Below are 11,054 nucleotides of genomic sequence, written 5' to 3'. Positions count from 1 at the left end.
TCCATGTAGTACAAGTATTTGCTAAGTTGGAATAATAGGAGGTCTTATGATTGCATTTGAAACACAGAGGGTGACTGGTATAAGTATACGTTTGCTGCCCATTCTAGTGTCATAAGAACCTATATAATTTCTGTATAGTCAATCTGCCAGAATATTTTTTTCCTTTGATTAGCTGACCAATTAGCACATCTGTAGTGTATTCCTAAATTAGACTGACTACATCTTAGCTTCATTCTATGGGGAGACGTATGTGGGGTTAGACGTGTGTGATTTCTACACTAAGTGGGATTTTCTCACAAAGTGGACGAAAATGCACAGTTAGACAACACAGTTGGACAAACATTGGACTACATTTGACTTGATTTTACTCCCAGCAATAAGCAACATCTGCCACAGCCTATTTCTGCACTACTTGTCTATTTATATGGAATACTGCTAAGAGGTAATTCTTAAAATACCCTTGCTTTTTGCTTTTACCCCTTTTATCACAATGTTTCACAAATTGCTTTTCTTAGTCTCATTTCATGGCATGATCTTTAGGACTGTGTCATCTTTGACCCCTCCACCAACACAAACATTTGTTCATATTGCACCTGCATTACTCCACTCACCTCTATTTAACACCCATGAACTGTTGTCCTATTTATTATCTCTAACAAGTACAGCCTCCACCTGTCGCCAGAAAATAAAAGGCCACACATCTTACAATCCCCTTGCCTATCTCTCGCTCACTCTGCTTCTATTAGCTGGTGATATATCACCTAATCCAGGTCCCCCACACTCCTCACACACACATACATCAGAACACTACCGTTCTATAGCAAACCTCAAACACATCACCTGTCTCCCCTCTCTTCCCAAGTCCTTTAAATGTGCCCTTTGGAATGCACGCTCTGTTTGTAACAAACTTACCTCCGTTCATGATCTCTTCCTCTCAAAAAACCTCAACCTTCTGGCAATAACAGAAACATGGCTCATGCAATCAGACACTGCCTCACCTGCAGCACTTTCACATGGTGGCCTCCATCTCACCCACACCTCCAGACCTGAAGGCAGACAAGGAGGTGGGGTTGGACTACTTCTCTCCCCACAGTGCACATACACAGTTCTACCAAATGTCCCATCGCTCACGTTCACATCTTTTGAAGTACATGCTATTCGCATTTTTAATCCATTCTCCCTACGTGTTGCGGTGATCTATCGTCCCCCTGGAGCACACCAACAATTTATTGAGGATTTCTCTACATGGCTCCCTCACTTCTTATCTTCAGACATCCCCACCATCATCATGGGTGACTTCAACATCCCTATTGATAACCCACCTTCCAAAGCTGCTTCCAAACTACTCTCTCTAACATCCTCACTTGACCTCTCCCAGTGGATTGAATCATCTACTCATAAGGATGGCCACTGCCTTGATCTTGTTTTCTCTAGACTATGCTCAGTTTCTAATTTTATTAATACACCCTTCCCCCTCTCGGATCATCACCTTATCAGCTACACTCTCACCCCCACTGCTCTAACCTCTCTACTGTCTAACTCAACCAAGCCTCCTCATACTCGTAGAAATCTTAATTCTATTAATCTTCAACAATTTTCCACCTCTCTCCAACACCTTCTCTCCCCTATCTCTACATTCTCATCCCCTGAGATGGCAGTACCTCATTTTCACCTAACCTTAGCAACGGCCCTTGATCAAGTGGCTCCAGCGACACTTCATACTACACGTCGACTTCGATGTCAACCGTGGCACACCAAAGCAACACGAAATCTTCAAAAACTGTCCCGTAAAGCAGAACGTCACTGGCGTAAATCTCGAAGCTCTAATGACTTCTTCACATATACTTCTTTCTACCACTCCTATCGAAATGCTCTGGACACTGCAAAACAAACATACTTTCAATCTCTTATCTATGCTCAGGCTTCTAACCCCAAACGCCTTTTCAATACATTTAATCATCTTCTCAATCCTCCCACCCCGAACCCTCCATCTACTATCAGTGCTCAGGATCTTGCTTCCTACTTCAAGGACAAGATTGACAAGATCAGACTAGAAATGGTATCCTCTTCCTCAACAAGCCATCAGCTCATTTCCTTCCCCCTACCCTCTGACACCCTTTCTTCATTTGACCCCACAAATGAAGAGGAAATTTCTACGCTCTTCTTATCTTCCTACTCTACCTCCTGTCCTCTTGATCCTATTCCCTCGCAAATTGGTAGATCCCTGTCTTCTGTGCTCATTTCACCTCTAACTCAAATCTGTAATCTCTCACTCTCTACTGGCATCTTTCCATCACTATACAAGCATGCAGTGATTACTCCTATTCTAAAAAAACAAAACTCCGACCCAAACTCTCTCTCAAATTACCGTCCCATCTCTCAGCTCCCTTGCCCCTCCAAGCTTCTAGAGAGACTTGCCTACACTCGCCTCACACGCTTTCTTTCCGCAAACAACCTGTTGGATCCTCTTCAGTCTGGCTTTCGTTCTCAACACTCCACAGAGACTGCGCTGACCAAGGTTGTTAATGATCTGATCACTGCTAAGACTGAACGCCATTACTCTCTCCTAATTCTCCTTGATCTCTCGGCTGCATTTGACACCGTTGACCACTCTCTTCTCATACAAACGCTGCAATCCCTAGGTCTTCAAGACACAGTTCTATCCTGGTTCTCATCTTACCTCTCTAATCGCTCTTTCACTGTTAATTTCTCTGGAGCCATCTCTGCTCCGCTTCCCCTATCAGTTGGAGTACCACAAGGCTCGGTGCTAGGTCCTCTGCTGTTCTCTATCTATACCGCTTCTCTTGGAAATCTAATAAGTTCCTTTGGCTTTCAGTATCATCTCTATGCGGATGATACCCAAATCTATCTATCCTCTCCTGATATCTCGACATCTGTGTTGTCCCGTGTAACTGACTGTCTTTCTGCCATTTCATCTTGGATGTCCTCTCGTCAACTCAAACTTAATCTTTCTAAAACAGAGTTAATAATATTCCCACCCGCCAACAAGAGCATACCTGACATTTCTATCTCTGTTGATAACATGACCATAAATCCCACCCCACAAGCTCGCTGCCTAGGTGTAATCCTTGATTCACGCCTATCCTTTGTTCCCCACATTGACTCTATATCTAAATCATGTTACATACATCTAAAGAACATTTCCAGAATCCGCACATATCTCACACAAGACACTGCTAAAACCTTAATTCATGCACTAATCATCTCCCGCATTGACTATTGCAATTCCCTCCTTACTGGTCTTCCCAAAAACAGACTCAAACCCCTAAAATCTATTTTGCATGCTTCGGCAAGACTGATTTTCCTTGCAAATAGCTATTCCTCTGCTGAATCACTCTGTATGTCTCTACACTGGCTGCCTGTCTTCTACCGAATCCAATATAAAATACTTTTACTAACCTACAAGGCCATCAACAAAGCTGCACCAACATACATCTCCTCTCTTGTCTCAAAATATCTCCCAACTCGGCAACTCCGTTCTGCAAAAGATCTGCGTCTCTCATCCACCCTCATTACATCCTCCCATTCCCGGTTACAGGACTTTTTTCGGGCTGCACCCACTCTATGGAACTCTCTCCCTCGCACAATAAGACTCTCCTCTGTTCTACAAACTTTCAAGCGTTCTCTGAAAACCTACCTATTCAGACAAGCTTATAATATTCCTCAACCACCATCTTAACCTCACTACCTTTAGCCTGTTACACAATTTCACACAAGACAACTACCCCCGGACCAACATTGTTGTGTAACAGGATCATTTAGCTTATGAGTCACCCTACCTTTGCAGTCTGGCTGGGCCAAGATGCAAAATGTATACTTAACCTCATGTGTCAATCTCCCATTGTCCCATAGATTGTAAGCTTGCGAGCAGGGCCTTCTCACCTCTTTGTCTGTTTTACCCAGTTTGTTTATTAGTTTATTACGTTTGTCCCCAATTGTAAAGCGCTACGGAATATGTTGGCGCTATATAAATAAATGATGATGATGATGATGATGATATTAGCAGTATATAAATAATAATATATGGTCGGCGCCCCTAGCATGGGTGGTGTGGTGGCATATGAGCTGCATAAATGTAGAAAAAAAATAGAATATTCAGATTATTAGCAGTGAATTAGTGTTTGTTATATATTTTAAGCGTTCTATTATTCTGAAATTTCCACAGGTGTAATTTTATTGAGGGTGATTTATTAACAGTTCATTGTTGTGTATCAGTGCTTTTCATAGTGCATAATTGAGAACTGAAAGGATGGTTGGATATCAGGAGCTAAACATGCAGAGACCACTTCTCTCTGGGGAGTATCTTATAAATGGGGCACTGTTCTAAAAATATTGACTGTAAATGGCTAGTTTTTATGGTTCTCTTCCACCCTCTGCTCCCTTGATATTTAAACTCACCATATAAGAATCTGATCATAAATTGGACACCTATTTATAAGTGAATAGTAAACATCCCAATCAATATTATATCAGATATATGACCCCTTTAATTTAATATGAAATAGTGCAATACATACTGTGGCAAGAGCCCGCTACTGTAGAAGCACACGCGAACAACTTCTTCCTTTTTATGTAGTTTTATTGTCAGGATGGTAAATGTTTGGACACCGTACAGATTTAACAGCAATTCTTGGAGACCCTAAACCAGGGGTGTCCAACCTTTTAGCTTCCCTGGGCCACATTGGAAGACGACGAGTTGGTTTGGGCCGCACATAAGATACACTAACAATAACGATAGCTGATAATCCAAAAAACCATAGAAAACATAGTTAACATATATATATATATATATATATATGAGAAAAAAAGGTGAGATATATATATATATATATATATATATATATATATCACTTTTTCTTCAAATCCCCCTATACTTACCTTTCAATCGCCCTGTTCAAAAAATCCTCTCTAGTTATTATACTATAATCACTTTTTGTATTGTTTTGATACCACATTAATAAAGTGCATTTAAGCCAGGCATTGTATATCAGGGTGCCATTGTATACCAGGCCTGCGGTACCTGACATATACACCACTGTGACCCCAAATTGTGACCTGTTTTGCTAATTACACCACTATGTTAGTTAAGGGATAACAACTTATACTGGGCCAAAGAGAATAATATATAATGCCCCATTAGTATTACAAGTAGAAGTATGTAGCAGGGAGATAAGGTCCATGATGCTCCAGGACCAAGTGACTTTTATTCACTGGTCAGCGTCCCTTGAAATAAAAAAAATCCACCTTAACATACCTTTTAATCGGCTTGTTCTCCTGTCCTCTTCTCTTTTCTCCAATTCTGTGCTGCTGATTGTTCTTCTCGCGCGGGTGACTCCTCTGTGCTGCACTCTGCAATGGATGTTGGGCGTGATGACATCACGCCCAACATTCACTGCGAGCACTGCACGGAGGAGGAGACAAGGGAGGGAGCCGGAGTACCAGCTGACGTGACCGCAAGGTAAGTATTTTCTTTTCTTTTTTTTTTGCAGGATTTTTTTTTCCATTAACAGTGCTGCCCCCTTTCCACAACCAAAACTCCTTCTGGGCCACATTTACAGGCGTGCTGGGCCGCATGCAGCCCGCAGGCCGCGTGTCGGACAACCCTGCCCTAAACGCTAGCTAGACATAACTCAGCTCTCTCAAGACCAGACAACTTCCCCAGCGTTGGTCTCTGTGCACAAATGACACAAACAAGCTTTTATGCGTGATACTCCTCCCCCCCTAGCTTGATGGGCAGGTGACACACCCACCTTCTCTTTAAGAGAAAACGCCCATCACTGGCTCTGTTTGCACTAACAGACACACCCTGTCTGTTTGCTGAGAGGAAATCATGTAAGTTAACAAAACTTTAAACTACACATAAGTTTTTACCTGGTTTAATCTCAACCAAGGTGCATAACCAAGGTGCCAATGTTTTATTCTGCTTGTTTTCTCTGCATCTTGTCAGATAAATGCCTCCCTTTGTTACAATACATAATCTGTTTGGTACAGTGAATCAGTAAATCGTGAAAGATGAAAAAAAATATTTGTTAAAATATACCCTAATGTGTATGATTACACTGCTCAGGTGAAAAAGGCATAGGTACCCATAAAATACAAACATGATTAACATTATAAATGGATAACTATTTAGTGATCAAAAAACCCTGATCTAATATATATCTATAATATAAATGTCTAGGGGCGTGTGTTAGTCTGTCTGTGTGTGTGTGGAAAAAATAAAACCAAGCTGCAGCGCCACCTGCTGGGCGGAGTTATACAGACCTACTAAATTCTTAGTGTGTGTGTGGAAAACAAAAATTCAGAAAGGGCTGAAATTTGGTATACTAAGATGTTTTTAATTTGTTAATTGTTAAAAGTGTTTATAAAGATTTTTAAAAAAAATATATATATATTTCTTGAAGGAGAAGTGACAGTTGGGAGGGGTTGGTGGTTGCCGGGGGTGACAGTGGGGAGTGGTTGGTGGTTGAGGCCTGGGCTATGGCCCAAATGCATGACAAGAACCTTTTTAACACCTTAAGTAGCTTGATTTGACTAGAATGCATGAGTATCATGCACGGGTTAACTTGTATGTATATATATATATATATATATATATACATATATATATATATATATATATATATATATATATATATATATATATATAAATAATATTTGTGAAAATGCACTCCCTACTGTAAGTGATATGGATAGTAGAAGTCATCGAGGAGCTCTGTAACCTTTATTACCCTTTATTTATATGGTGCTAACATATGTTGCAGTCAGAGACGGAACTAGTGATCTGTGGGCCCAGGTGCAAAAATTCTCTTTAGGCCCCGCGCTCCCTACCTTCCTGCCACACACACACACACACACACACACACACTTGTTTTCATTGCATTGTGAGGATCCATGTCTGGAACATGACATGTAGGGACATCCCTTTCCTAATGCCCTGTCGACAGAGTAATCATAAGGGTATGTGTAAGAGCGGTTTGTCAACAGAGTTACCACATGAGATTTACACTTTGACTTTGCATAAAGTACTGACACGGACTGAAAGATGGGGAAAGTGCCATGTATTTTGACTGTCTGAGGACATCCACATTAACACATACATAAATTAATAAACAATAACAATGGTGGGCAAAGTTTCATGTATTTTGACCATCTTGAGGACATCCGCATGCCCGCTTACACCGACACCTAGCCATGGAGGTTACTGTTCAACCACTGCACATCATTTCAAGTTTGATCCCTCTTTAAAGCTGTTATGCGGCCCTTTATGTAGAATTTCACCCCTGACTAGTTCCAATCTTTCAGTATGGATGGTTCAGCCATGAGGCATGCAACACAGTCTCGCTTTCCGGGCCCCTGGCATGTCTGTAAAAACCTCATCAGTTGTTTCTCCACTGCCTGGACCTCCTCTCTGTACCAGAATTTCTACGCATTTTTTTGCAAACTGAAAGGAACTAGAGTGGTCCATTATGACTTTGCAAAACACGGAGAAGGCAAAGTTCTTCTGCCTACCAAAAATCTGTGCTACACCTACCTGTAGAAGCAATGGCTGGGAACTGGTCCCATGTTGCCAGGTTCATACACCGCCTCTCTTCTGACGTGGAAGTGTCGACCAAACGCTTGACTACTTGCCCCTCTGTCATGGGGATTGCTCATCATCCGACATGTCGAAATAGATATTTAAATGAACGAGTAAATCTGCCACTCTCGAGAGCCATTCACAGTTTGCTGATCTTGGCGAGTCAGAGAGTACCTTCTGGGAGGTGGTAATACTGCCGGTGCACCATGATGTCGTGCCCAAGGAAGTCTGCCAACTGATCCAGCTCTGTGTCGTTTAGGTTGAGAACCTTCATGAGAGTGGCAATGTGCTTTCAAAGCTTCGTGGAAGACACCATATGGAGATGTTTCGCCCTACACTCTCGGCAAACAGTCGTATGCAATCGGAGCCTCTGAAATGTGACAAGGCAGCTGATTTGGCGAACATGTAGACATTTTAGCTATCCACTCCACATTTGTCATGCTTAGCTGCGAGATGTTTCATTGCAGCTTGCATGGCTGGTGTCAGCAGGATGGGGACTTTTCTCCCTCATTTTCCTCGGATTTCAATGTGAATGAAGTGCTGGCACATGTTCGTGGAGATCTGAAGTATCTTTTGAGTAGAAAGTAGTTAGCAACATTTTTGATACTTCCCCTTCTTTTCTTTGATTGAACAAGATCACCTGTGCCAGGGTGACTTTTGCAAGTAGTGCCCAGTGGTTAATCGGAGGCTTGGTGGATAGGCCACTTCGGTAGGCTTGCTGCTTCTTATCAAGGTACAAGTGCCTCTTTTTCACATCTTCTGTGAAAGGTAAGAGCTGAGGCATGTACCCCTTGGACTCCTTAAGAGTTTTCATGGCAGCAGATGAGATTAACTCAGTCCATCTTGCCTCATATATGTTCCTGAAATTTTGTGTGTTTTCAACCGTAGCAGTGCAGCCCTCCATCATGGCTCCTCACTCCACAATGCTTGTAATCCTTTGCAGAGTGTGTCTGACTTTGAGTGCCAGCAAGGGTGTCTTAAATGTACCTGTCTCCTCATCATAGCCAGCTACCAGCTTCACAACGTCTACTACGTACAGAAAGTTTGATGGGTGGTAAAGTCTTCAAAGGGGTAGCTCCTCTGACCTGTAGCAGTTGCCTGGACATTTCTCTAAGCTTCTGACAGATGTACTCGTGCCTGCCAACATCTGATCCAACCCAGTTGAAGAGATGCTGCCCCTTCTGCATGATGCATCAGTCATTTTTGACTGCAAGAAATACTTCATCCTGGGTCATGTCACTCAAGAGCTTACAAAAGTCGCCACTGATGTCAGGTGGAACAGGTTGAGCAAAGGCACACAGTGACTGTTCTTGCTAGGTGTGAGCTTGTTGCTCCTTGGGGTTCCCTTACATCTCTTCATGTGTCGCCACAGGCATTTCCTTGAACACAAGTACTGACAAGCTACACAGTGCATGATGCCTTCAACATCCATCTCTTTGTCTGTACGTTTGCACGGGACCAGAACGCCATGGCCTGCCCTCATTACCTCAGCGTGTGTGCCCGTATTGTGAAGATGTGCCAATTGCATGCACCTTTCTTTCGAGTGCTTGGGGAATTTCATGGCCCGAGTTACTTTAGTCTCATTGCGGTGAACATGCTCCATGAGCCGGGCAATTTTTAAGAGGGGCGTCTCACAGTGCAGGCAGTACTGCTTTTTGTTATCCGTGCTGGAGCCATCACTGTTTATGGATAGCATTTTGATAGACATTGAGTCGTCTCTCTGACCCTCTGTATTTAAAATACAGCTGCCAGAAAGTCGAGAATGGTCATACATAGAACTAATCTCTGGGTACCTGTACTCTGCTGCGCTGGTGGACAACGGGGTATCACCGCTGGTGTCTGAACTTCTCTCCTCCGTAGTGTCCGAGGCATACTCATCTCCACTGCTCTCTGGGCTATAGTAGGAGCTACTGGTGGGCTCTGTCATGATCCACTATCCCTGCTTTACCTTCAGCAGCAGACGGGTGCGACTGTGTCTTTACCCGTATGGTGTATAAAGCACCGGCAAGCTGCAGTCAATTCCTCTTTCTGCTCCTGCTATATATTTTGACAGTATACTAATCTCTGGTGGTGGGATGCACACACACTCTTCCCTCCACATTGGACATAAGCACACTTTTTGTCCAACAAATGTGACTCACGGGGACATGCCAGATTTTTATGCTGAACATATCAGCAAGGTCCCTTGCATTGATTAGCTTTGGGAAGCTTTGGGGGATCTCAATTTCTGTCCCCACTACGACTCAAGTGCCCACAGTGTTGGTGTGCAAACATGTCAATGTCTCCACAAGCATATGAATGCAAGTACACACACGAAAAACAAAAACGCATAGTATCTTTTTGTTTTGTTAACTTCAAATTTCAAATACAAGAAATATAACTATATGACATGTGCCCCTTTTGTACCACACTGTGCCCCCCTTCTGTATCACACTGTGTCCCTTCTCCATCACACTGTACCCCCCTTCTGTATCAAACTGTTCCCTTTCTGTATCACACTGTGTTCCTCTTTGTATCACACTATGCCCCCTTCTGTGTCACACTGTGCCACTGTGTCACTTCTCCTGCTACTTTCTCCATCACATTGTGGCCCTTCTCCAGAACCCGTTTTGTATCACACTGTTCCCCCTTCTGTATCACACTGTGCCCCCCTTCTGTATCACACTGTGCCCCCCTTCTGTATCACACTGTGCCTCTTCTTTATCATACTGTTCCCCTTCTGTATCACACTGTGTCCCCCTCTGTATCACACTATGTTCCCTTCTGTGTCACACTGTGCCACTGTGTCCTTTCTGTATCACACTCTGCCCATTCTGTATCACACTGTGACCCTGGCCCCCTTCTGTATCACACTATGCCACTGTGCCTCTTCTGTATCACACTGTTCCCCTTCTGTATCACACTATGCCCATTCTCCATTACACTGTGCCCCTGCCGCCTTATCCATCACACTGTGACCCTTCTCCAGCACCCCTTTTGTATCACATTGTGCCCCTGGCCCCCTTCTGTATCACACTTTGTCCGTGACCCCATTCTGTATCACACTGTGCCCCCTTCTCCATCAAACTGTGCCCCCTTCCATATCACACTGTGTCCCTGACCCCATTCTGTATTACACTGTGCCCTTTCTGTATCACACTTTCCCCCTGCCCCATTTCTGTATCACTCTGTGCCCCGTCTCTATCACATTGTGCCCTCCTTCAGTACCATACTGCGCCCCCCCTTCTGTATCACACCGTGCCCCCTACTACTGTTTCTTTACTTACCTGTTACTTGATCTTCTTTCTTCCCTTTGTCTTCTGTCTTCTTTCTTGTGACTCGATGACGATGTCACGCCCGACATGTAGGGAGGAGTAAGCAGGGAGGATAATAGCAGGTCTCGGGCACCGACGGATTTGTAAATATATATATATATCTATAATATAAAAGCCTAGCGGTGTGTGTTAGTCTGTGT

The sequence above is a fragment of the Mixophyes fleayi genome, chromosome 3 (genome assembly GCF_038048845.1).
Source record: "Mixophyes fleayi isolate aMixFle1 chromosome 3, aMixFle1.hap1, whole genome shotgun sequence".
NCBI classification, from domain to species: domain Eukaryota; kingdom Metazoa; phylum Chordata; class Amphibia; order Anura; family Limnodynastidae; genus Mixophyes; species Mixophyes fleayi.
The sequence above is the reverse complement of the archived record's forward strand: the minus strand, read 5'-3'. Positions refer to the sequence as shown.